The sequence below is a fragment of the Acomys russatus genome, chromosome 10, assembly GCF_903995435.1.
Source record: "Acomys russatus chromosome 10, mAcoRus1.1, whole genome shotgun sequence".
Lineage (NCBI taxonomy): Eukaryota > Metazoa > Chordata > Mammalia > Rodentia > Muridae > Acomys > Acomys russatus.
In genome coordinates this window covers 6,749,980-6,755,149 of record NC_067146.1, presented here as the reverse complement: position 1 = coordinate 6,755,149, position 5,170 = coordinate 6,749,980, and the positions used below count along the sequence as shown (strand labels likewise).

At 45.3% G+C, this 5,170-nt stretch overlaps 1 pseudogene; it reads right to left on the bottom strand.

The window, feature by feature from the left end:
- Positions 1–3,993: 3,993 nt before the first annotated feature.
- On the bottom strand, positions 3,994–4,925 carry LOC127194867 (glyceraldehyde-3-phosphate dehydrogenase-like; annotated as a pseudogene).
- Positions 4,926–5,170: the final 245 nt, after the last annotated feature.

Here is a 5,170-nt window from a genome sequence, read left to right as displayed (position 1 = left end):
ATCTGACTCCATAGAAGATAAGAAAGATATGGATTTTTCTAAAAGCCTTAAGATGGGGGAGGAAGGACTCAAAATGAGGAGAGCCAGGAGGCCTGGGCCACTCCGTGTCTCAGAGAGGTCACTGAGTGTTTCTGTCATTGTTTACCCTCCTGATGGTGGTTTGCTTAAGGTGTGTTCCACAAGGTTAGGCATGGGATGTATGTAGTTTAGAAAGACATGAATTTCTGAAAACTACTTCAAGCTTTTCAATTTTTCTTAGTAAAAATTCAAATAACAGACAACTTTCCTCAAAGTAATACTTCTAGAATTGCTTTGGCCTCTAATCAGAGGAACATTTTTGATGCGTCACAATGACTCGGGTCCTTACTTTAGACTGTCTTGCTCCTGGTAACTCACAGGTCTTGGGAGAATTTTTTTGCAGGGCAAAGCCATAGGTCACTGGTGGCGGGAGCTGCGATCCTAGATCCTGTCTTCTCTAATGATTCCCGATGTGTCTTTAAAGGGGCCATGTTCTTATTTGTTTTCAATACAGCATAATTTGAACATAGCAGAAGAATTTTTAAAACTAGTTAGAGGGTAGTTTCTTTGCCAGAGACAGCTGTATCATTCTTACATAAGGGAAATGTGTCACCTCTGAGATAATGCTGACATCTTTTAACTGCATTGCCGAGATAGGAAGGTGTGATTTATTGTATCAGGGAAGGATGTATTGGATGCAATGTCAAACAATTATAGGAGCGGGGAGGCTCATGCATTTGGGAAGAGCATCAGACCAAGCAAGAGTTTACCCCCCCTACTTTTTCTTCCACTTTAAAATGTTCTAATAAGAACTATATGTGTGAAAAGTAGAGTGAGGTTGATGTAAGGAAACATTTTTTTTTTTTAATTCCCAAAGGAAAAATAGAGGAACGGCACGTTTCAGATTTTATAAAAATTATATTCTCTTTTTTTAAATCCACTCCCAACAAACATCAGATCAGATTTTTCAAGAATCTTGATTCAAGCTTGTTCTGAGACACACCTGCATGTCTTACTGGACCTCTGAGGGACTCAGTTGTTGGGTTTAGTATATAACTTTGCTGTCTAATTTCATTGAATGGTGCTTTTTACAGCCACAGAAATCCATGTTTCCCTGCAGGCTGTTCAGGCATACCTTAGAGATCTAGTACTGATCCCCATACCAGGACTTATCTGTGACTCTCCCACTTTCAGTTCTGGAAACAGTAACAGTTGTTAGCTAGCCGCTTAGAATTTCAGCTTCAGTTCTTTATTTCATTCTACATTTAACTCTATATTTACTTGTTGAGGAGGAAGGAAAACAAGGAGTTATTACTATTGCTAGAACAGGAACTTCATTGTAGCACCTCTTTAGGTCTTGGTGTGCTTTCAGCACTGTTTCAGGATATCAGGATGCTGTCATTGTTAGCAGCAAGTGAATAATGTAAGGGAAAACTTTAAAAGGATATTTTTCAACATTTTCTACTTTTTGCACAGCTTATTTAAAAGCTAATTATTCAAAATACAATCTTCCCAGGGAGAAAACCCTCAGGGTTAAGCCATTATTTCTCTACATTTAGACGGGGAAGAGAAAGAATTTAGCTAGTTAAGTGGTGAAGTTGAGTTTCCAAGGTAATGAGGTATTTCTTTGTCATTTATGATAAGAAGATTTGAAGAGAATGATGGGACTGGAGAGGTGGCTCCAAGATCGTACATCTGCTGTACAATCTTGAGGACAGGAGTTTGGATCCCGGCATCCACACAAGTTGGACATTTTCACAGATGCCTGTAGCCCCAGCTCCAAGGAAGCAGAGAGGGGAAGATCTCTTGGGCTTGCTGTCTTCTTCTTCTTCTTCTTCTTCTTCTTCTTCTTCTTCTTCTTCTTCTTCTTCTTCTTCTTCTTCTTCTTCTCCTTTTCCTCCTCTTCCTCCTCCTCCTCCTTCCCTTCTCCTCCTCCTTCTTCTAATTAATATATTTATTCTCTTTACATCCCACTCATAGGCCCCTATCTCCTCTCCTCCCGGTCCTACCCTCCCTCCCTCTTCCCTGTGGACCCCTCTCCTACCACTCAGAAAAGAGGAGCTCCTCCTCCCTGATTCCAGCACATCAAATCATGTCAGGACTGAGTGCATCCTCTATCTCAGTGGCCTGGCAAGGGAGCCCCACCGGAGGAAGTGACTGAAAAGCATACAAGAAAGTCCCTGTCAGAAACTGCCCCAGATCTCCTTACTAGGGGACCCACATGTATAAATCTCATTGAGGAAGGGAAGCAGAATAGACAGAGGAAGCACTTGACAAGAAGGAACAAAACAGGAGAGGGAGTGCTGAGGGAAATGAGGGCAGGAATCTGATGGGAGTGGTGGTGCAGGAGGACAGAGGGCTTGCAGTGAGGAGAAAAACCACGGCCCAGGGCATCTGTGAGACAGGTGTGAGACCCAGGACTGGACAGGCTCTTTGAAAGATATGAGGGTGGCTCTAGCTGAGACCCCGACTAGTGGTGGATGTGGACACTGAAAAGGCCACCCTCTAACCAGACAGGACTCCCAGAAAAAGGTAGGAAACACCAACACACCCACAAAGCTTCAATCCAAATTTTACTCTTACAAGATGTGTAGGGATAAAGAAAGAGCAGAGATTGAGGGAATGCCCAACTCATGCCTGGCCATTACATGCAAGAGAGCCAACCCCTGACACTATTAACGACACTTTGTCATGCTTGCAGGTAGCGTAGCTGTCCTCTGAGAGGCTCCACCCAGCAGTGGATTGAAACAGATGCTGAGATTCACAGCCAAACATTGGGTGCAGCTTGGAGAGCCTCGTGGAAAAATGAGAGGAAGAATAAAAGGATTCAAAGGAAACAGTAGCTCCATAAGAAGACCAACAGAGCCAACTAACTTAGGCCCAGGGGGGACTTGTGGAGACTGAAACATCAACCAGGGACCATGTGTGGACTGGACATAGGTCCCCTACACAGATGTACCAGATGGGCAGCTTGCTGCCTTTTAGCCTCACCAAGGAAACAAGAGGGCCAGGTTTATAGAGAAAGCTTATATGGGATGAGTTTGTAGAGTGACAGAGGGGGAGATCTGATGGCCTCTTCTGGTTTCCAAGCATGCACAGGGTGCACATCTCACATCCCACATGTACACACATACTCAGACAGACAGAGTCACAAACAAACAAGCGGGCAGAAACAAAGCCAACCACATCACAAAACCAAACAGAAGTAATGAAAATGGTGACTAATGAACTGAAAAATCATGCTGGAGCAAATATTGCAAACAGTGGAGATTTGTGCCTTCAGAAGAGATGGCAAAGGATAACTTTCACGTAGGGAGAGATTTAGTCACAGAATTCTGAAGAAGTTTATTTCGGCAAAGGTCACGTTAGGATGAAAAGGACTTATCCTGAGGCAGGAGCGAGTGCGATAGGATTGAGTGAAAAGCTTCGGGGCTGATGAAGGATCACTCACTGAAAGCGGTGTGCAGGGAGACTACTTATTTTCTTTCCCCAGTGACCTTAAAGAAGACAAGAGCCAGCTATTTGTTCTGAAATGTTTACCTACACAAGGCAGAGACAAAGACATATGATTTCTGAAAGTCTCTCGAAACTTAGAAGTTTCTGTTCTCTGATAGTTCATGTGTTATGATCACCCTTTGTGATGCTGTTACTCAGTGGGATAGTGCCCCCAAATCCTCTAGTTCTTTTTATTTTGTAGGTGCAGTGAACTTTGTTGCTGGTATTCAAGAGAGTAGAGCTCCCTGGGCCCCTCCCATTATTCTGGGGGTCTAGGATGGAAACTGTAAGGGGAGGTGCTCAGTGTCGGGGGCTGAGTTGGAACAGGGACTCCTCAGCAGCCGAGGGCCTCTCTCTTGCTCTTGTGTCCTTGCTGGAGTGGGTGGTCCAGGGCTTCTTACTCCTTGGAGGCCATGTAGGCCCTGAGGTCTACCAGCCTGTTGCTGTAGCCATATTCATTGTCATACCAGGAAATGAGCTTTACAAAATTGCCATTGAGGGCAATGCCAGCCCCAGCATCAAAGGCAGAAAAGTGGGAGTCACTGTAAAAGCCACAGGAGACAACCTGGTCCTCAGAGTAGCCCAGGATACACTTAGTGGGCCCTCGGATGCCTGCTTCACCACATTTTTGATGTCATCATACTTGGCAGGTTTCTCCAGTTGGCGTATCAGATCCATAGCAGACACATTGGTGGGTAGGAACAAGGAAGGCCATGCCAGTGAGCTTCCTGATCAGCTATGGGATGATTTTGCCCACAGCCTTGGCAGAACCAGTGGATGCAGGGATGATGTTCTGGGCATTCCTTCCCCCCTCCCCCTGCAGCCATCACACCACTGCTTTCCAGAGGGGCCATCCACAGTCTTCTCTATAGCAGTAATGGCATGGACTGTGGTCATGAGTCCTTCCATGATGCCAAAGTTGTTATGGATGACTTTGGCCAGGGAGGCTAAGCAGTTGGTGGTGCAGGAAGTGCTGCTGACAATTTTGACTGAGTTGTCATATTTCTCGTTGTTCACACCCATCAAAAACATGGGGGCATTGGCAGAAGGCGTGGAGATGATGACACTTTTGCCCCACCCTTCAAGTGGCTCCGGCCTTCTCCATGGCGGAGAAGACACCAGTAGACTCCGCGGCATACTCGGCACCAGCATCACTCCATTTGATGTTAGTGGGATCTCGCTCCTGGAAGATGGTGATGGGCTTCCCGTTGATGACAAGCTTCCAGTTCTCAGCCTTGACTGTGCCATTGGACTTTCCATGGGTAGAGTCATATTGGAACATGCAGACCATGTAGTGGAGGTCAATGAAGAGGTCACTGATGGAAACAATCTCTACTTTGTCAGAATAAGAAGCTAGCCCTGGTAACCAGGCATTTAATATGGCCAAATCTGTTTACTATGACTGTCACCATCATGTCAAGGGACAAGGCTGGTACTGCACGAAAAGGTGTGGCTGTCTCTGGAACAAGGAGGAGAAGAGACCCAAATTCTCTAGTTCTCAAGTCTCCAAATTCATCTTTTTTTTTCCTCCTCTTCCTTTCTCGCCTTCTTCAGTACTTGATTGATGCATAACAAATGGGAGCAACACTTCAGATGCCAGCGAAGTGCTCTGTGCTAGCAGACACTGTTCAACACAGCAGCCACACTTGAACCCTTA